Genomic DNA, 23255 nt, shown 5'->3' on the forward strand with positions numbered 1-23255 from the left:
TCCGCAGTGACAGCTCGTTCTCGTGCGCACATGCGCAGTTGCTTTAACGGTTCTGGCGGTGCCTGTGGTCGCTTGGCTGTGTTTGGCACTGCCTGGCCATTTACAGCTATCAGAAGTTGGAGACCGGGATTTCCCTTGTTGGAGGTCGTGGTCAGATCGGGTTGTCTTCACTGCACTGGACTCCTGAGGCGGGGAATAGGCAGGGGGTGGGCTGAGGTGGGGTGGGGGTGAGGGTGGGCTGAGGTTCCCCCGAAGCCAGCAGCCGCCGCCATGAGGAAGATCTTCTGCTTCGGGGCAGACAAGGGCGGGCCGCCCTCCAGCCCCTCCAGCCGCCGTGGCAAGACCAGAGTGGGCCTGGAAGGCGAGGCTGGTGACAGCGCCTTCCTGCAGCCACGGTACCACATCCGGGAGAAAGATCTCTGCCAAATCCACCAAGCTGCCAGCGCCAGTGACGTCACAAAAGTGGAGCAGATCCTTTTGCTGAAGAAAAAGGTCTTGGATGCCAGAGATAGAAAGAAGAGGTAATGGGAGTGGTCATCCCGGGTTGGGGGCCAGGCGGGTGCAGGGGAGACGCCCTTCCCAGACTGGCAGTAGCCCGGGGTCCTGGCAGCGAGGGCACCCGGCTGTCCTCCCTGCGGGCTCCGCAGCACCTGGGACGTGGAAGCTGGGAGGGGTCCAGCGCCAAGGCCAGCTTCATGGGCAGGAGCACAAAAACAGGACTTCAGCTGCTTCCCCGTCCACTCATGATTCTCCTTCTAGGACACCTTCTTGCCAATTGTAGCTACTTAACTAGCACAAGTATACAGGGTGTTTTATTGTTAATGTACACATTTTAAATCATTATGTTATATACCTTATGGAAAGGTACATAATGAGAGGAATAATAAGTATACTACAAATAATTCTGTGCTAAAACATCTTAGCAAGAAGTTCAATATCCATTTCATGTCACTGTACACCTATGAAAATGTGTTCTTTACTCAGGGAACTTAGAAGGAAAATTTGAAGTGGGTATATGGTACCATAGTCTTCAATAGGAAGACTCATTTTTCTGAAAATATGAGCTCTTTCTATTTTATCAATTTTACATGAGCTAAATAAATGTTATAAGGTTTCTAAATTTTTTAGTTAACACACGCTGTCTTGCTTTTACTATTGTGATGACATGAAGAAAAATTTTGTAATGGAGTAAGACTTGCTCTTCTGGGCATCCAAATGTGCTATGAATTTCCCCAAATTAATCATTTATTAGCAGTTGAAGAGATAGATAAATGAATGGAACAGAATAGAAAATCTAGAAACACCCAAATGTATGAAAGAATTTAAAACTTGACGATGGTGACAAATCAAAGAAGATAAAAACTGACGTCTAATTTAAAATTGGGCAAAGCACTTTTTTTGCAGATCTACAAGTGACCTACAAACATAAGAAAAAATATTAAGTGTCCCTGCTAAGAGAAGGATTTTGAGTTAAAAGAGAAATGAGATACTGTTAATCTATCCATAAAGTTTGTAAGAATGAAGACATTAAATACTAATTTTAAACATGGAAAATACTTATACTGGTGCTTACTGTTTATGTTGCTGATTTCTTTTCAAATAGACAACTTGGTGGTAACTACATACAAATGAGACTGACGGGCTGCCTACTGCACTAAGGAGGCAACTGGAACTACACATTTAAAAATTGTATATGCCCTTTACCCATCAATTCCATTATAGTAAAATATCCTCAAGAAATAGAGATAATACAATTTGTTTTTCTCAGCACTTTAATACGGTTTTAAGAGGAATGCATATGATGGATTTATAAATCAATTAGATTGTGTCCATAGATGGAATAATATGTCACCATAGAAGGTGGCATAGATACATATGTGTGCTGACATGTAAAGAGTATTTAGGTATATCAAGTAAGAATAAAAGTCAATTTGATTATTATACATATACACAAACACACTGTGGTCTTGTGTTAGCTTAAAATATGTACACAATGTGATAAAATTTGTTATTTCTGGGCAATTAGCGCGTACGATTTAAAAGTTCTAGTAAAAGTTTGTCATTAAGGACATAATCCCTGGGAAGAGCAGTAATATGAATCTTGCACAGATAGAAGTAATTTCTTAATTTCTATGAATTTATTTTAAAATTATTTTGTGGATTGGAATATTCCACCAACTTTTATCCCTTCAGAAGTAAAGGGAATCTTTTCATCTGTGCTTGAAGATTTTATTACATACACAGTTTTTTAATGTGCATCTGTTTTGTTATATAATTTATTACTTACATGCAAAAATTTTAGATTAATCATTATAATTTAGGTGTATCATTATGAAAACGAAAAATAGGAAATATAATTGTTACTATTACAAAGATATTACTTTATAGGGGTTTTCTTTCAAAATATTTAACTCTTGTACTCTGTTTTCTCAATGCATTTATTCATCAAACATGCTATGAAGACCTGTTATGTAGCAGACGTATTCTACTAACTTTCAGGACACATCCATCCTAAAAGCTATTTACCTGACCAGCCTGAGCAATTTGAGAAATTTAAAATTGGAGGATTAGGACTTAATTTCAGTTAAAGTCATTGCTCACTCCTTTCAAACAAAAGCATTTCTGAAGGTAGAAAATTGTAAAAGATGACTTTAACTGCCCTTTTAAAATTTGTAACAGTATTAATTATTAACATTAAACGTTCAAAATATCTGATTCTCACACAGTGTATAAATCTATATATTGAACAAATGAGGCATACGTATTCATTCGAGTCCTGAGTTTCTTTTGCTCTGAAGTTATTTGAAAATCAAAGTAAGAATTATTTGGTTTTAAAAATTTTGTTATTTCAACCTTCTTTTTCCATAGTACTTTTAAGAACTGAAACTTACATAAATGCCAGTGATATAACTAGAACTTCCATAGACCTATTGTATATGCCCTATTTCACTTAATGTAAGGCAGCATTGATTTTGTGATGTCTCATTATTTTGCTTATCAATGAGATAATTTTTCTATGCTGCCCATTATAGTTGAAATAAATCATGAATAAAAGGTGCTGTTCCAGTATCAGTGATGTTAAAATGTGAGAAAATGAGCACCCTAGCATCATTGAAATACAATGTTATCTCTAGTCTTTAAATAAACCACAAAGTAGGTATAATTGCATTATTTTGCTTAATTAAAATGTTATCTTTGTTAAGCAGTAGTAATAATTACATTATGTAACAGTCATTGAGCTATCATTTGCATTAGGAACTGTTCCACATACTTTGTACAGATTCTCATTTGAGCATCACAGTGATGTCCTATGAGATAGCTACTATTTTTTTTTTTTTTTGCCTATTTTATTGAAGACAAAATTGAGGCACAGAAGGGCTAAGTGATAGATAATAAGTTTTTTTTTGTTTTATTTTTTGAGGCAGAGTCTCACTCTGTTGCCCAGGCTAGAGTGCCGTGGCATCAGCCTAGCTCACAGCAACCTCAAACTCCTGGGCTCAAGCAATCCTTCTGCCTCAGCCTCCTGAGTAGCTGGGACTACAGGCATGCGCCACCATGCCCGGCTAATTTTTTCTATATATTTTTAGTTGTCCAGCTAATTTCTTTCTATTTTTAGTAGAGACAGTGTCTCGCTCTTGCTCAAGCTGGTCTCGAACTCCTGAGCTCAAATGATCCACCTGCCTTGGCCTCCCAGAGTGCTAGGATTACAGGCATGAGCCACCGTGCCTGGTCGATAGCTAATAATTGATAGAGCTTAAAGTAGGATGCAAATCCAAGTTGAACTGATGCCAAAAGCCAATCTCTTTCTATTAAAATAGGCTGCTCTTTTATTAATCTAGTGAGGAATAGCAGCTAATAAATATTGTACTTTCTTCACAAGAAAATTAAATATTTGCTTTAAAGGTAGAAGAAAACATGCTGTTTAATATTTATAATTACATGAATCATTGTATATTTTAAGATAGTGCACTACAATTTCCTAAAAATCTCTCTCCCTTTCATAGGACTGCTCTCCATTTGGCCTGTGCCAATGGCCATCCAGAAGTAGTTACTGTCTTGGTGAACAGAAAATGCAAGCTCAATGTCCCCGACAGTGAAAAAAGGACAGCTCTGATTAAGGTATATAGCAGCCACCTATTGCAGCATGAGATGGATTTCATTTCAATATACACAATAAAAATAAATTTGTTTCATTTAAATGTAACTAGTTGGTGGAATCTTTGGAATGTTTCTTTTGAACTCTTAGAATTTATGATCTATTTCTTGATCTGATACTGATAGGCGGTACAATGCCTGGAAGAGGAGTGTGCCAGCATCCTGTTAGAACACGGTGCCGATCCGAATCACAGTGACGTGTATGGCAACACAGCTCTTCACTATGCTGTCTATGGTGACAACCCATAGATCGCAGCAAAGCTCCTTTCACATGGCGCAAATAAAGAAGCCATAAACAAGGTATAGATCAATGAACTGTATTTGAAAAATATCAAACGTTGACATATGTAACTGTCAATTTTCCATATTTGGAAGCTCAAACATTCCGTGAAGGAAAATATTTTGAAATACCTTAATTGTCTTAAAATTTTACTTAAAATATTTATACATTTAAAGAAGCATTAGAAGATGCAGTTTTCTTTTGTACATTCATGGTTAATATTTGTGAAAACCCTGCATTTGTTACAGGAAAACTTGTTAACTTTTTTTTCAAACAAGTGTTGTGTTTTTTTGTTTGTTTGTTTTTTCTATTTAGTATAAAACAACCCAGGGGAGTCAAATTTGCCCTGGAAATACACTTTATCTTAAAATTGAAAACTAAAGCATTATATAATAAATGGAATTCTTGCTGCTGCTGACAAGTTCCTTAAAAATGCAATTTATATCAAAGTGACTTATCTCTAATTGGCAAGTCGTAAGAGAGAGAAATGGAAAGGGAAAAAGAGAACAGTCAGAAATATGCAGGCCATTTGGAAATTAGGTAATTTGGGGAAAATACAATGAAGAGTTTTTTGTGTATTTACTTGTCTGTTTGTTCTCAGTTTATATGTTTAGACAAAGTGCTCTTCAGTTTTACGGAAAGTAATTCTTATTTTGGGAAAGAGTGTTAGGGAGTTGTAAATTTGCCCAGAAATCAATGTTAGGAGGACTCTGAGGAAAGCAGATTGGCAGTGAATAGGTGGTGAGGACATGTGAAAGACTTGAGAAGAGGGAAGAATATCCTACTCTTGCCCAGACAGCCACTTATCCTCCTCTTGCAGAAACAGCCACTTCGACAAGACTCTACTAGAATTTCTTGTTGGGAAGGTAGAAGGTACAAAACTTATAAATAGCAAAATCAAGTTGCATTTTGAGTTTCTTAGTCCCTGTTCTAACCCTGTGCAGCAAGACTAAATGGAGTTTTCAGCAAATGACTCCATCTCTTACTATTTCCTGTTTTGGGCCAGATCTCCAAGTGATAAAGGGCCTTGGCCATGTGAGAGAGATAGGACACTGAAGTGATTGCCTGCTCCACTAGTGCTCAGCTAGAGCCCTGTATCACAGTGACTGGGGAACATTTTTTAACAATCTAGAAGTCTAGGCTCAGCCCTGCAGATTTTAATTTAGTAAATCTAAGAAGGCCTGGATATGTATATTGAAACAGATTTCCTCAAAGCTGGGTGCAGAAATGTGTGCTTGTTGTCCCAGCTACTCTGGAGGGTTGAGGCAGGAGGATCACTTGAGCCCAGGAGTTTGAGTCCACCTGTGCAACATAGTCAGACCCTCTCTCTAGCCAATAAAAATAGTTTTCTTGAGATTCTGATGCATTCCTATTTAAGAACCACTGAATAAATAAATATAATATAGAAATTCCCATGTTTCAAAAACATAAGAAATCTCCAGAAGAATTGGAGTTTGATAGATGCTACTTTCTTCAAATCTCTCCTTTCTAATAATATTAGCCTGACTTTATCTGCCTCTCTCTAGCTCTGTGGTTGAGCAGTTCCAAAGAATATTATTGGCAACATCTATCAGCTTATGGAATAACACCCTTTTCCTGCTGTTTAGCAATCATTCACTGCCAGTCAGAGGGTCTTTAGAAATCTGCTTATAGACAGTCTTTCAATAAGTAGTAATGGGCCCTTTCGGGATTTCACATTTCTTTGTTATCATTCAGGTGATTAGTTCAACAAATGTTTACTACAAGCAAGGCGTTCTCAATTAGCACAGTAGCAAATCTTGAATCTTTTATTCAGGTACAGCTGTATTATGGACTATCTCAGTATGTCTGTTAAGTTCATACAGCTTTGACGTAATGAGGATGGCAGTTTTAAACACTTAAAAGCATGAAGTTTCCAAGAACATAGAGAGGAATTCTTTTAATAATTTAGTTTTAGCAGTCCTATGAACTAGTTAACCATTTGGGTAACAATCTGGGAAAAATAAACACAAGTAGATAGTAAAGGAATAGATGTTTGAAAAATTCTTGTTGTGGGTATTATAAATCTTAATAGCAATTTTTATTCCATATTGGGGCTTGATATTTTGGTAAAACCTATGACACTAAAGAAAACAAAGATTTCACATGCAAGTACTTGCTTTATACACGGCTATTTGGAAACATCACTAGTGACTTTTAGAACATGAGACTATAGTCAAAATGCAGCCCATAAGTAGGTTTACTTTGCCTCGATAAATTGAGTCCGCATGTAAAATTTGGGAGACATGCAGGAACCTGGGTTTCAGGCTTCCCTAAAGAGTCAAGCCTATTGTCCCTTGAGCTCATATGTTTGCTGTGCTGTGCAGAATCTTCCCCCTTTATACAAGGTGTATGTTCTCCAGTTTGCTACTGTGCCTATCTAGGTATTTCACAGGCTCAGGACATCTACTTGCCTACCTTAGTATTTGAGAAGACAAAGCTTGTTTTTTAGTATTTTTTGAAATAATTTCAAGGTTTTCAAGACAGTTTATACTTGTTTATAATGTATGTCATCTATATTATAATATACATTTATCCATTAATAATATAGAAATTTTTTTTAAAATCAATTTTTTATTATATATACCATAAAAAATCATCATCCTACTGGAATACCTATAAGCTTTTTAGGTTACCCGTGGTGAGAATGCTGAATCCTAACCACTAGACAACCAGGGAACTTTACCCATGGTTATAGTTGGCTAGGCTGTGTGTAACTAAGATAGCATTATATCTTTCTCCTCAGCATAAACTCTATAACATGCAAATGATTTAGTGGCTTCCATTGTGCTAGCAATAATCCATATAGATCAGTATTAGAACTCTAATTGATAAGCCATTATATTTTTATTTCTGATTTATATTTTGCATAAAGTAAAAACCAACTCTTGAGTATCAATTAAAATAGAAATCAGAATACAAGTGGATTAAAATAAAGCAGATAGGCATTAGCATCACAGGATCATCAGGATAATTGAGGAAAAAAATCATACTGAGCCTTCTAATAACTAAGATAAAAATCTGTCACCTTGTCACAGGAGAAACAACATGGACCATGAAATAATGAGTTGAAATTCGTTTGAAACCTCTCTCTTTTATTTAGAGCCCATTTCCTTAGTGATTCTTTGGAGAAAGAGTACCTGACATTGGTACCCTGGGGTCCTACACTACTGTTAGAAGAGAATCACATGAGTTTGTATCACCTGGAGGAAACCTCCACATTCACTGGAAAGTTCTTAAAACTGTATCTCTGAAGATTTAATTCTTCACATGTTGTTTGCCAGAAAAACTACTACTACTACTAATAATAATACTTGTCAAATAGAGATCAGGCAAAGCTTGAGAGATTTCTTTAATACTGGACATATGATTGCACAGTTTTGCACTACTTCTCTAGCCTGGATGGTCATGGAATCTTTCTTTTGGGGTACAGTGTTTAACTTATGGTATCTAAATACTCTTTGGAATATCATTTAAAAAAACGTTGCTGTAGGTACAATAATTGATAGTAATTCAATAAAAATGCTTGAAGCATTTGCTACTACATCTTAGGGTTTGGGAATATGGAGATAAAAGATACAGCCCCTGCCCCCAAGAAGCTCTTGGTTTAGATGGAAAACAATAAAATAAGTACAGCATATCATGGTAAATGTTGTGATAGAAACAAAGATTCTTAGAACCCAGAAACGTTTGAAATGAGTTTTGGAGATGGCAGGAGTTAGCCTGGAGAGGCAGAGGAGGGGAGTTTCTAAGGGAAGAAGCAGCACAGATGGGCGAGCGGATGAAACTACCTTTCATTTACTTTCTGTATGATACATTTAAGTTCATAGGCTCTTACATCAAATGTTCAGTTCAGTTGAGAAATATGAAATTTTTTGAATGATAAATTGATTTTTCTGTATTACAGGATCACCTCACTCCACTTTTACTTGCTGTAAGTGGAACTAAAGAGGAAATGGTAGAATTTTTGATACAGAAGGATGCAGATATAAATGCAGTAGATAAAATGAACCGGTATAGTATGTGGTGCTTCTTTTTTTTTAAATGTGAATGTTATTTTAGGGTAGTAAGAGTCACTCAAGTCAGAATTATTAAATGAATGAGAAGATTAACATAATTGTTGAGAGGATAGAGTGACAAATATCAACACAAATTATCAATTAGGTAGAAAAGCAATTATTTGGACTGGGGAAGCTAAAGAACAATATGCAGTAGGATTCATCATCTCTTATGATACTGACTGATATTTGTTATTTGTAATCTGATGTTTTTGATCATGTGATCTTATATCACCTAAAGAGGTTTCATATTAGATTTATTGAAGTGTGGACTTTAACTTTTAGATCACTTTATGACTCAATATTGAACTTCTTAATCCTTTTATAGTATTTTTTTAACTTCTTCTTATAGAATTTTCCTTCAAAAATGCTATATGAAACATAAATAGAAGTTGAAAATCATTTTTTCTTTGGGACCACTCTTTTGCCTTAAGTGCTTTCTTTGAAAAATATTGATGTTAGGTGATCTGTAAAGGATTATTAATTGCTATCACTAGATACTGTGGGTTCATCAGTTGTTTTCCTTTTTCATTTCTAATGTATTTTGATTTTTTCTTTGTAATTGTTATGAGAAAAGGGATAAAGACTACTTTAAGTGGATAAATTTTTCTTTAATGAAGATAAGTCATAAGTGGATGATAAAGGGAAGAGACAGCTTTTCATTCATATAAAACCAGGTTTAAATCCCAGCTTTCCCACTTGCTAGGCGTGTGACCTTGGGAACACCACTTACCACCAAATGTGTATTCTAATATGAGAAGGAGAATAACACTATGCCCTTCCAGGGTGGTTGTGTACAAGTAAGATTATGTATAGAACATTGAATTCAGTCCCCAGCACATGCTCATCAACATCATTAATTGAAACTACTACGGCTACTATTTTCATCATTACTACTCATGTTATTGTTTAAGCCTGCAGATAGCTCTTACTTAACTGACCCTTAGTTGACTCTGAATTACAGTCCATTATGTCAAAATAGGGAAGACATGGAGCATACTTCATGCAATGCTTTGCTTACTTTAGATAAGTGATCTCAGCAGAGAATGACCAACTTCTACTATGTCATACCTTAATGGGACAAGAAGCTACGTTTTTGTCCCTTCCCTTTAACCTAGGTGGTAATTTACAAAGAGGCACACTTGAGCACCCAAGATGCTTGTGTCAGTTAGTACATATAAAAGGTTAATTCTATACTGATAGGCAAAATATTCAGCTGGCAATGTATATCAAATTAGCATTTTAAATAACTTTATTAAAGTTCCCAAGGGTGAGGTTATCTCTTTGTTATTTTAGAATGACCCTCATGCTTGCTGAACATCATAACTCACCAAGTATACTACATCTTCTTGAGGAAGGTATTGATGTTTTTTCTGAAAATATCTCTGGATGGACTGTGAAGGATTATGCCACTACTAGTGGTTTTAATACGTAAGTATTTACATAAAAAGACTAGTGAACACTAAATCAAGGTTTAAAATAATTTCAAATTTTGTATCTTATACATCAGGTGAGATTTCATAGTGTGTTTCAGGTAGTGTTGGAATGGCAGTGAATTAGTCGAATTCATCAGCCAGAAATCAAACAAAAGGCTAAACTGTTAGAAGTAGTAATGGGTACAGAATTCATCATCTCAAGACTTTCAAGAAACCTTTATCATTAATCAGCATCATCCATTTCATTTGAAGAATAACTCTTGTGCATGGGATAATATGCCACATGTTTGATCCTTCTAATTAGTTATTTGGGTCTTGAAATGTCTACTTAACAGAAAATGTTGTAGTGTCTTCTAGGGGCTATTTCCTATAGCCTCCTCCTTGAATTTTTCAGGAAATGGAATGGTTCTCTAAATGCAAAGAAGACAGTTCTTTTTATAAGTCTGAGAGAGGGGAATGAAAGGACACTTCAATCATTCTATTGTTTCATTTATTCTGTTATTCCATTTGACAATGGTCTTGCTGTCTGGAAATGATTGACCTTTGCAACCAGGATGCCCTTACAGATTCAGATCCCTCAGTATTCATATGGTGATCCATATTTAGACTTCAAGGCTACATACACATTTTTTGAGTTCGTGCACATATACTCAACCATTGTTCCTAAATCACCAGTACCCTGCTCTGGCAGCTGGGCCTCCTAGCTATAGCCACAAACATAGTGAGCAAAAGGGCTCTCCCTCCACACTCCAAACCTTATGTGGAGCCCTCATCTCAGCCTAGACTTAGCCTAGGTCTTTATGGTAAGTTATCCTTTGATGCCCCTGATTGTCTTCCCTCTAGCAAATAGTTGGGATTGTTCTAAACTGTCAGAGAGTTTCAAATATCATTGTAGGAAGATATTAGAACTTCCTTTTTTCTTTGCTACCAATTTGTATGCCAAGGCTCCTTTTGCCTCTGTTTAGTGCCTTTTTTTAAGTATTGGAAAGTCACATTTCATCCTTCTGCAGAGTAATGGTCACCAACTTGTAGCTGGTCTCTCAAGTGATCTGTTTTCCATAACAATGAAAATCTCCCAAGCTACTTGGACCTGTACCTGAGGTTTCTTAAATTCTTTCAAATTCTACCTCTTAGGGAAACCATTCATCAGAATTCTCTGAGTTAAAAGTAGGTTAATTGTTTGGCTCTTCTGTTGATACAATACATACATGCATACATACATACATACATACATACAAACAGGAGGTTGATTGGATTTAACAGGGCCAAACCTCATCCCTGACTCATCAGTGTCCATATAGGGCTTTGTGCTTGCTTCATCAGCACATATACGAAAATTGAAAGAATATAGAGAAGATTACCATGGTCCGTGCCCAAGGATGACATGAAAATTTATGAAGCATTCCATATTCTGTGCAGTCCTGTGAACATCATTTGACTATTTGCTGACTAACTCCGAGGAAACAGTGTATGTCAAAGCAAAACAGGTGTGACTCAATATTAAGATTGTGAGTTTCACTAACAAGAAAATTGTGTAAAGTGATGTATGAAATGACAGTGGAGTTGAGTGTTGAGAAACATGTATAATGTCATATGCAAATATGTTGTTGGTACTGATCTCAGACATGAGAAAATATGAACCAGCATCTCCTTCATTGAACCTAGTAAAAATAAAAGTAAGGTTTTGCCTTCCCCATCACTTGGAGGGAACATGGAGATTAAGCATCTTGCTAACGAAGATCTGCTGGTTCAGAGTTTGAGTAGGTAGAGAAGGAATAGTAGCAGTCCAAGGCAGGTCTTGACATTTATTGATTATTCTGCCTTTGGTGTGATTGATTAGCTCAGTAATGGGGGGAGAGTTATGTTATCTAATTTAATGAGATAATATATTTATTAATAAATTTTGTCACAAATTATGGAATAGCTGAGATACCCTGAATTACAAGTCACAAAGAATAGGACAACTAATAATCAAAATTAGGACTTAATAACATTTTCTTGAAACTTCAACATTTCATTCAATATTGCAGCCTAGGGAAAAATGCAGAATGGGTTGTATTTGGGATTCTAAAATAATTTCAGCAATTAAATTAAAGAACAAAGTAATCCATTACTTGGCTATTTCTTCAAGCATTGTAAAAATGCTATAGTATTAATATTAAATATTTATAAAAATGTCTATTAAGAGTGACACAAGGCAGAAAAATCGTCATGTTTTGAAGACATTGAGCCTAAGACAAGCAACTTTTCCATGAACAAATAGCTGTTGGTCATAGCGCCTAAGACTTCTTTTAAGTTCAGGACACTTTTTGTTATGTCAAGCGTACTCTAGTTCGTTGACTGAGCTATGCTGCTCACACTTCATGAGGACTTCACCTTAGTTTTTTATTCTTTAAATCAAAGTGTAATAAGTTTGCAGCGCTTACACATTTGAAGTGTGTGGGCTAATTAAAGTTCTGATATTAACCCTGATTTTGTTGAAATACTCTGAGAATTTCATATATTTGGTAAATGTTTTCATGTCAGCATTAAAATAGTAATATTATTTATTACATTTTTATACATAGCATTCACCACCAAATTTCAGAATATAAAGAAGAAAAGATACCTGACAATCTTTCTGAAAACAGCAATCCAGGTAAGACTTCTGATAGTGAATTACTCTTGGTCGTTCTACCATGGATAAAAAAAATAAAGAGTAAGGAAGTTTTGAGCACAAAAGGGGCAGTTAAAAAGTCAATGTGCAAATTGTGTGCATATTTTAAAAATTTGTTTCTTAGTAATCTAGAATTCAGAATTATGTAAGAAGTTAATTGTAGGGAGTTTATAATCACAAACAGTGTTGTCTAAAAAAGTCTTCATTTAATTATGGTCCCTAAAATGCTCTATGATATTTTTGTATAAATAATAAAATAGGTTTTAAAGTTAGTATGTTATATGTTTCCTCTGTGGTGACATTATAATAAATTGGATTTCTTATTAAAATGAGTTATTTATATTTTATAATAAATGTTTATGTCTAGGAAATGAATATTAATTAGAGTTGACCTGAACATTGCAGGGGTTATGGGCACCAATTTCCTGTGTGGTGAAAAATTTGCATGTAACTTCTGGCTTCCCCAAAACTTTACTAATAGCCTACTGTTGAGCAGAAGCCCTACTGTTAACTCAAGCAGTCAGTTAAAATGTTTTGTATATGTATCATATACCATATTCTTACAATAAAGAAAACTAGAGAAAATAAACCATTATTAAGAAAATCATAAGGAAGAAAAACTATTTACTATTCATAAAGTGGAGGTGGATCATCAGAAAGGTGTTCATTCTCATCGTCTTCACACAAAGTAGGCTGAGGAGGAGGAATAGAAGTTGGTGTTGTTGCTTCTGTGTGGCAGAGGCAGAAGAAAATATGCATATGGGTTGACTCCTATAGTTCAAATCCTTGTTGTTCAGTGATCAAGGGTGTTATATAGTGTTTCCTGTCACTAAGGAAGTAATTATCTTTAATACTGGCAATTCAAAAATAGCTTTCTGGTATGAACAAATAGCAATAAGAACTGTAAAAAGTAGCCAGTGTGCAGTAGTGTCAGAAGAAGATTCTTTTTTAAAGATACTGAGTACAAAAGTCAGATATTACTTGTTGAGAAGCACAAATTATCTTACATATTTTTATACTAACGTGGTCTCACTATTATCGACCTCATCCCAAATAAATTGAAACTGCATGAGATATATTTACTTTGTTAAAACAAGATATATATTATTCTATCTGCCAGATAACTATCATGATAACAGTAATCTTATTAGAATAGGATACCCTGTTACCATTAGGCAAAAGATTACCATAGTCAGTATTCCAACAGCCTTACTTTGGGCTCAACAAGTTGTAATAAAAGTACACAAACATTTCACAATAGCAAAAATGGTACTATTCTCCTTAGGTGTGACAACTTAAGTACCTGCTAATCTGAAGTGTACGAGACAGCTTTAATTTAGTACGTATTTATGAAAGAGCCTTTATAAGTTAGGTTTTGCAAGTTGCAGTAGACAATGATAGATGTAGTTTCAGTCCTTAGGGTTCTCATAATAAAATAGAGCTGTCCTAGGAAGTAATGTCTGTGTTTTTTCAACAGAATTGTAAAAAATCATTTTCATTCATTTATTTTCTTGACCAATTGCAAATAACGCTCAGAGTCTTTTAGGCAATAAGCATTTTTGTTATGTTACCAAATATAAATGTCTAAGAAATACACTCAGAAGCCTTATATTTTTATTGTCATTTTTATTATTTATTACTTTATTCAGTGCTTACTATGTGTCTGATGCCCTCTGTGAGCTCATAACTACCATTTCTAATGTACTCACCATGTTACATATGTGCCAGACAGTTTAAGTCCATGGCAAGGAATTCATGCTTTAAAAAATTGGCTAACATGTCAGGTAAGCATGCCAGGTAGAGTGGCAGAAGAATGATGCTCGGCAGAAGGAACAGCTGACAAGATTGCATGTTTGGCAGAAGTATCAGCAAGTGCAAAGTCTGAGATGCATGAGTGAACTTTGCAGGGTGTGTGAGCAGTTCAGTTTTGCTTGTGCAAAGAGCATAAAATTGTAATGGTTGGGAATGAGATGAACACTTAGCTAAGACAAGATTGTGGAAGACTTTTTAATGCTTCCACACTAAAAAGTAGAAATGGAGAGATCTTATTGTTTAGGCCATGGGCAATTTCTCAGGTTGAATGCATTTGGCTGCAAATAATAGATGACCTAAGAAACAGAGGCTGAAACAATAGGAACCAAGTTGTTTTGGTGGTTCAGTAATGCCACCAGGATCCAATTTGTTGTACCTCTTTCAGGGGTGCTCTTGGCACTGTTGTGCTTATGGCTCCTTTCCTGGTTGGCTCATTATCACCAGTTCCAAACACAATGTTCTTACAAGATACTATCTAAAGGTGGGAAGGGCTGCTTTTCTTCATATGTTTTTTGTATCTTGGGAGAAAAGTTGGAAGGATGCAGTGGTCTCCCTGTAACATTTTATCAGGTGGGTCACACCATATGCTCATTTTTAAATCAGTCACTGGGAAACAGATGTAATTACTATGATTAGCTTAGAATAATTATTTCTCTTTTTGGAGCCAGGGAGGGGTATTAAGATGATAAATATCGAAATAGAATTGTGTTTCTCCAGCAAGAGACAAGAAGGAATGGCTACTGAGTAGGAAGCCATTAAAGTTTGTTGTAGTGATTCATTGAAGAATATTGAGCAGGGGAGTCTTAAGGTGGGATTTGAGTTTTAGGGCATTTTGTATATGGTCTAAATCAGGCATGGGCAAGCTTTGTCTGTAAAGGATCTAGTATTAAATATTTAAGGCTGTGTTATCGCTTTCACATCTACTCAACCCTGCCATTGTAGTGTGAAAGCAGTCATAGAAAATATGTAAGCAGATGGGCATGACTGTGCTCCAGTAACATTTTGTTTTATAAACCATATGGCATATGCATAGAGAAAAGCAGCAGATCAACAAAGAAGATGAACACTTTTCTATAAATGTTGAGTTTAATGGATATTCATATAGAGTCTTTTTAGTGTTTTCCAGACTCCCAGAAGGAAAGCCGTTCTTCAGAGTAAGTCACATTGCTTACATGAAGAACTTTTAGGCACAGTGTGCCACTCTTTTCACTTAGGGAATGGTGGGAATCCTCTCAAAGCCAATGTCCCGGATCCCAGCCATGGGCCAGCCTTGCAAGCAGGCCTTTCTAAGGATGGCAGTCTCATCCTTGCTGTATAAAATCTGTTCTGCACAGCAGTTACACCCCAACTTAATTTTTGGTGGTTTTAAAATTTTATTTAATAGCAGATAATATAATTATATAGCATAACATGGTAGTTGTTTTAGTTGCATGATCCATATTAAGTTGCAATGCTGTTTACTTTTTTTTTTTTACTGTTAATGAATGTTTAACAGATATTTGTACATAAGTTACTATGGCAATGCAGGCACTTATTATCTGTCCTTTTCATCTGATTAACCTTTCAGTAAAATTTTAGGTAACATAAGTATAATGATTTCAGATTTAACATTAGAATAAAAATTGTCTTTTATGTTAACTACAGGAATGGTCCAGGTTCAATACATCTTATATGAATTCATTGTTTATAATTATTTTGTTATTTATTTTCTTGCCTAAGTTACAATTAAAGTTATTTGATTTATGTATTTTTGCATATTTCAACTTGGGAGGTGATACACATATTCTGTAACTTTGATGATTATCCCTAATTTTCAAGGTGACTACATTTTGCTACAATATTAATATATGGTAATAGCTGGTTCACTGAATCTTTTTTTTTTTTTTTCAAATAAATGAGTTTATTTTAAGAATACCTCTAGGTTCACAGCAAAACTGAGAGGAAGGTACAGACATTACCCATATACTACAGCCTCCTCCATTACCAATATCCCTCCCAGAGTTGCACATTTGTTACAATTGATGAATCTACATTGACACGTCATTGTCACCCAAAGTCTATAGATTACATTAGGATTCACTCTTGGTGCTGTGCATTGTATAGTGTTAGACAGATGTATAATGTCATATATCTCCATTGTAGTGTCATATACAGAATAGTTTCATGGCCCTAAAAATCCTGTATGTTGTGCCTTTTTATCCCTCCCCCTTCCCTCCTTATGAACCCCTGGCAACCACTGATCTTTTTGCTGTCTCCATAGTTTTGCTCTTCCCAAAATAGTCACATATTTTTGAATAATACCTTAGATATCTTTTTGAATTTTTAAAAAAGTAAAATTCCATGGTAATTAAAGGTATTCACTTAAGATAATTCTTTGTTCCTGATTCCTACCATTTTTTTTTGTTGTTGTTCATCAGTATGGGTTCTGATGACATATGCTTTATGTACTGAAAAAGCATGATTTTTATAGAGATTTGTCACATAATGGGGAGGGTTGAGAAGAATGACATCATGCAGTACTAATAGCACTAACGGGACCATCTTGCTCTATGAGGTGGGTTCAGATAGACTCTAGCAATGGAAGATGGCAATCTCACAAGGTTGTATTTTAGAAAACTGGGAAGACAAAGTACTTCATACTTACCATGGAATTGGAAATGAGACCCAACAGTGAATACTACAGGTGAATAAATATGTTCCTCCCTGATTCTCTTCCTTTGAGGGATGAGTTTGACAACAGTCTACATAATTATAACATGGCTCACAAACTAGATTATCAGTTATGAGGAACGCCAAGAGAGTCACACTGTTTAGCTTTACTTGTAGTGAAAAAGCACTTCTTTTCCTCCCACTATGGAGTTGGACAACGGTTGGCCCATTTTTGGAGCTTGAGCAAGTTAACAGTTTTAGCTACATATATATTTTTTCACATCAGAGAGTACTCCTTGGCAACTTACCATCACCTCCCCAGTATTTTGTCTTAAGCTTTCCTCTGAGTATGAGATACAGCTCAGAGTGGATAAGCTCTTGCTTGAGGGAGTGATCAATCCAGTGGTTCTTTCCATGAGAGATAAAATGGCAGTTGAATTTGAGCCTTGTTTGCAACATACATAGGGCAGATAGATAGCTAGAACTAAGTATAAACTTACCAGCATCTGCCTCAGAGTAAGATTAGTGAGAGTAAGTACATTGATCTCTCTTGAGACCTTTTCCACTAGCAGCTGAAAAGTCTTTCAAGGATCCTTGTTCCAGGCTTGTTTCCTGTTTTGCCTTGCAGAGGAGGTAACATGTTCCTATCCCTAGCTTCACTCAGTGGGGTGTTTTATCCTAAACTGAACAGTTTGAACTGAATCTGGAGAGGTTGTGTTGTGTGATAACAAAATATGTACTGTAGTCTGCCCTTATCTGTGGATATGTTCTAAGACTCCCAGTGAATCCTTGAAACTTTGACTTGTACCAAACCCTATATATACAATGATTTTCCTATATATATACACATATACGATATATCCACACACATATATCATAAAGTTTAATTTCTAAATTAGGCACAGTAAGAGACTAACAATGATAACAGTAAAATAGAACAATTTCATGATAGTCTGTGCTGTTATAAAGCCATGGAAATGTGGTCTCTCAAATTATCTCCTTGTACATACCCTTCTTCTAGTGATATGTGAGATGATACAATGATACAATGCTTACATGTTGAGATAAATTAAGTTGAGTAACATAGCAGTTTTAGGCTACAATTGATGTTCTGACATCAGAAAGATGAGCATCTGCTTTGGATGATCCTGAATTGGAAAGCTGCAATGATATTGATATTTGGATCTTAGGAGCAGAGCATTTTGATGACTATTAGGTGGATAGAACATCGAGTTTGGATACACTGAACAAGCAAATGATTCAGGTCCTAGACAGGATGGAGTGGGACGGCTGAAGATTTCAAGATGCTACTTAGAATGGCACCTGCATTCCACATTTCTAAAATTTTCCACCTAACGTTTTGGAACCATGATTGGCCATGGGTAACTGATACCACAGAAATCAAAGCAGGGGATGTGATATTATGAAATATATATGTGGTCTTTGATCTGGTTTCCTGGCATACAACTCCTAAAATTTTTGTACTCTCCAAAGTGATTATCTTTTTGCATGTGAAGGATTGACTGATGTCTGGCAGCCACCAGGTAGCTGCAGGATGGAGGCTGGTCATCACAGACCAAGGCATGATTAGAGGGCTGGGACTTCCACCCTACCTCCAACCTCCAGGGAGGAGAGTGGGGCTGAAGATAATGTGATCTTCAATGGCCCATGATTTAATTTGTCATATCTCTGTAATGAAGCTTTCATAAATAGAAAAGGACTGAGTTCAGAGAGCTTCCAGATAGCTGAATATGTGGAAGTTGTTCTAGGGCAGTGCCCCGGGAAGGTATGGAATTGCTCCACCCCTTCCCCCATACCTTATCCTATGCATCTCTTCATCCATATCTTTTGCAACATGTTTGCCTGAGTTCTGCGAGCCATTCTGGCAAATTAGTGGAACCCAAAGAGGATATTACAGGAACCTGGACTTGAATCTGATCATTCAGAAGTTCTAGAGGCCGCATTTGTTACTGGTGTGGGAAAAAGCCAGCCTTGGGAACTGAGCCCCAACCTGTGGGATCTGAAGATAGTGTTGGAACTGAATTAGAGGACTCTCAACAGGTGTCTCCAGCAGAATGAATTGCTTGATTGTTTATGGGGAGCCCCTGAACCACCACCACATTTCGTCAAAGAAGTCCTTTGTGTTGATAATTGCTGTTGTGCTGTGAGAACATATAGCAGCAAGGGGGACTGCTGTATACTCTGTGATTACATCTCCCAGTCTGTTAGTCCAGAAATCATGCTGTTTAAGTTTGACACTGTCTTCTTACAATAGTGACTCTACTAGTGAGACCATTTTCTGTCACTCTGGTAGGTTTCAGTTGGGATTATGATGATTGTACACAGCGGTTCACCTGTAGGTATCAAATTTTGAAAAATTCCAGTCTCCCTTGCATTTGATAAAGCAAAGGAGGGGAGGCAACTGTTACTAATGTATTGATTGCCTACCAATAGTATCAATAATATTAATACTAGTATAGTCCTCAGGTATGACCCCAAAAGAATCCTTTGTAACAAAGCATGAGTCTTTTTCTTATTTTGGTCCAAAATCTAAAACATATACAAAAGTGTGCATTAATTATTTATTTTTTGTGAAGGTGGAGTCTTGCTGTGTCATTCAGGCTGGTCTTATTTCTGAACTCTTCAAAGGATCCTCTTGCCCCAGCCTCTCGAGTAGCTGAACTTATAGGCACATAACACCATGCTCTTCTATGCTTTTAATATTCTATATTTGCCTGTTGTTGATTTAAAAATACTTTGCTTTTTTTTTAATAGTGGATGGAATTTCTGAAGTCTCTACAATCAGGTAGGATTTTGCAGATTTTAAAAAATTGTATGTTAACTAAAGGAATGCAGAGAAAATAACCTAACTTTTCAGTGTTCTATTCTGGGCTGCAGACCACATTATGTGCTTAACATTTCAAATCTTCTATAGTCATCACAACTGCTTCTCAAAGAATCCATGCTATTACTTTTTACTGATTAAGTAACTGTGGTTCCAACAAGTTAATTAATTGCTCCATGATCCCATAGTTTGATTATCAGCCTGACTGGCTCCCAAATGTGTTTGCTTGTCCTTTAGCATAGATCAAGAGAAACCTGTGCAGTATTGCATCAAGGTACAGGTACAAATTAGATCAATTTAGAAAGTCAGATTTAGTTATATATTAATTCTTATCAAGAGTTCTTCTTAGAAATCTGGTTATTCCAAGAGCATGTCCTGATGTATTTGAGAATGACAGTGGTCCTTCCTTTTAACATCAAAGGTTTTAGGGCAGATCTCACTTCACTGTGGTTGTAGGACCATAGGTATTACATAAGCAAGACCAGGCAATCCTAGAGAGGAATTGTTTTACTTTAAGTGAAGGTTATCTACATATAGGCTATGTTATGTTAATTATTTATCAGCTATTTAGAAGTTCTTTCTAATTGATTTTTCTACTTAATGACTTACCAGTTTAGTTTTCCCATTAGGCTGGTATCCTTGTCTAATCCCATGAACTTTTTTTTTTTTCCTAGAATCTTTTTTTTCTTCCATGATTTTCTATAATTTTGTCTTAATATTTTTTTACTTTCTACTTTGCATTTCTTGTTTTTTTATTGTTTTTTTTTCCTTCCAGTTAAATATTCCCTACTTTTCTAAACAGAGAATGCAAAGCACATAGAAATTCATGATTTTAAGGAATCTTAGGGACTAATAAAAATATCCTCTGGTACTTTAATCTGTGTTTAACATCCTGGTCAAGTAGTTGTTTAGATAGCATACCTGAAAATTTTTGCTTTGGTAAATAACAAAGGATTGAAACCCAAGATATTTAAGTGATTTATTTGGATATAGTCAGAGGCAGAAATGAGATTTGAACTCATGTTTCTTCATTCAAGCCCAGTACTGTTCCTTTTTCATCATCTTGTAGGTGAGTGTTTTAATAATAGAAATGGAGAGTAGATCTAGGGAACCCAATGGAAGAGAATAAGAATGAAATTAGCTTCTGAACCCAGTGGCAGTGGATAAGAGTGGAATTAGCATTGGAAGGCCAATTTTGAAGAAGAACAATGCTGGGTTGGAGAGAAATACAGGTTTAAGAAAAGAGATCAGAATATTGGGGCTTCTGACAAGTTTGATAAAGAGAAATCATATGAATGAATGAGAAAGGATGTTGGGATTTATCTAGAAAGGCACATTAAAATAGAAGGTTTGAGGGAGTTCTGAACAGGTTGCTGTGTTTTTGTTTGTTTAATTGGAGGAACTGGCAAACTTGAAACTTCTGTCAAAAGATGTTAAAAGAATTTGAGCCACTGGGAAGAGTCTCTGTAGCAGATAGGAATGTGATATCATCTACTTCCACTCCAACCTACACAGGGGTGGCTTACAGCCCCTTGAGTACTAGGGGGCTAGCGGTTGCTGAATTACATAGGTCTGTGGCCCATGGCACGTGTCCCCTCACCTCTGTCTTTTTTCCCAGTTCACTGATGTCTTCCCCATGTACATGTAGAGTAGAGAAGGGCTAAGATTTGCTGGGAAATCAGTCATGGAGCTGGGGTAGCTGGTAATGTGCCTATCCTGGGAGAGGATGACTGAGACTCATTTAGCCTGCTTATCAGGATGAGGGAAATAGAGGGTTTCTGCTCTTGGTCATTTGAGCCTATTTCTTCAGGAACCTGTGCTGTATTAGACTGAAGATTAAAAGTTTCAAGACTGCCATGGAGTCCTCCAGAAGAAGGATCTGGAATCAGGAGCCCATAAGAAGGTACTTAGATAGTACTTTGGGAAATAGAAGTATGACTACCAGGATTCTCCTTTTCCAGTAGTCTCTCTCCTTGAGTATCTGAGTGTCTATGAAGGTTTTTGAGGGCTTGCTAGTTTATATAGAACTGAATAAGGAATGACCTGTATGGGCAAAATAATCAGGTAATATAATTTTTAATTTTGTACTTTTTCTTGGAAGAATATCCCCGGGGGGAATAACAACATATAATTTTTTTTTTTACTTTTGTACATTTGTCTTTCAAACATTTCAGATGTTTCCTGGAACTCCCTGTATGGTTTTAGAGTAAAGGGGAGATATAGGGCCTTCTTAGGTGCTTTCCTTCCTGAAGCAGCAAGCCTCCTGATTTTCTGAGTTATACAGATTAGTCTTTGAAACAGAGACATGTAATGGAGAAGGGACAGCATATTTTTCTACCTTGTTTTAGGTTATCAGGTTTCTTCCAGTTCAGGTAACAAAAGTCATGTCAGTCACTAAGTGAACAGACAACTTGTGAAGACATATGATACTTGGGATTTGCTAATATATTGGCTGTCGATATCTGTTATGAAGCTAAAAGTAAGTCTTCATTGACTACTTCATAGACTGTGAGAGGTGGAGACAGAAGTAACTAGAACATTTCTTAAAACAGAGACCAAATTTTACTAATAATTATATCAAGAAACATCATTTAATATCTAGATAGCTGACCTTTCATGTTGTTTTATTTTTTCTGGGTGGGTGCACCTAGATATAACCCTGTAGATGTTTTTATTTTAAGCCGATAACCTCATTTATTTTTGTTGTATATTTTTTCTCTAAAGGATGTCCACCTACCCGACTATTGATGATTTAAACAGTGTCGATACCAAGGTAAAGTGGTTTCTTGTGAAATTAATTTTACTACTCTGAATCTCCTTTTGTATAGTATTTTCTCTTAAAATTTAGCAGTGGTTTACATATGACTTTATAATAGAAAATTGGTCAGAGAAAACCATTCTACATAAGTTTGATGAAACCCTTGTGTTACCTCTGACCTGTTGTCTTCCTCTTCACCTCTTCCCAGTGGAGTGTAGGGAGTTTGGTCCCCCAGCTTAAGCTTCAAGCTTGTGGACTGTACTTGTGGGTACGAATCCACTGCTCCTTACTAGCTTGAGATGGAAGGAACTGTGTTTAGCTATGGGGTTGTTCCTGCTGTCATTGATTTTAGTTTGTGTGGAGGAGCCAGTTACTGAGGTAATCCTTTGTGCCCATGGTAGGCTCTGGTCCACCAGGTGGGGTATACAAATGCCTTAAGCTTCGGGAGGGGCCGTTAGCTTCCAGGTGTTGCTTGGACCCTGCTCCCTCCTTAAGTAGGGGGAGGAGCAAGATGGATCACAGCTGGGGTGCAATAGCCTGGTTGTGTGGGCTTCCATGGGGCTCAGAGGTTGCTTATCTGGCCATTAG

General features: G+C 36.4%; 1 long non-coding RNA gene and 1 other non-coding gene across 2 annotated transcripts; both read left to right on the forward strand.

Annotated features, from left to right (window-relative positions):
• Positions 1-475: 475 nt before the first annotated feature.
• LOC123638149 lies at positions 476-8448 on the forward strand. Its single transcript, XR_006735203.1, has 4 exons — positions 476-521; positions 4005-4119; positions 4282-4455; positions 8361-8448. It is a non-coding gene; the product is annotated as an uncharacterized LOC123638149 (long non-coding RNA).
• A 2806-nt stretch (positions 8449-11254) lies between these two features.
• On the forward strand, positions 11255-11361 carry LOC123638992. Its single transcript, XR_006735561.1, has one exon. It is a non-coding gene; the product is annotated as a U6 spliceosomal RNA (small nuclear RNA).
• Positions 11362-23255: the final 11894 nt, after the last annotated feature.

This window comes from Lemur catta, chromosome 5 (genome assembly GCF_020740605.2).
Source record: "Lemur catta isolate mLemCat1 chromosome 5, mLemCat1.pri, whole genome shotgun sequence".
NCBI classification, from domain to species: domain Eukaryota; kingdom Metazoa; phylum Chordata; class Mammalia; order Primates; family Lemuridae; genus Lemur; species Lemur catta.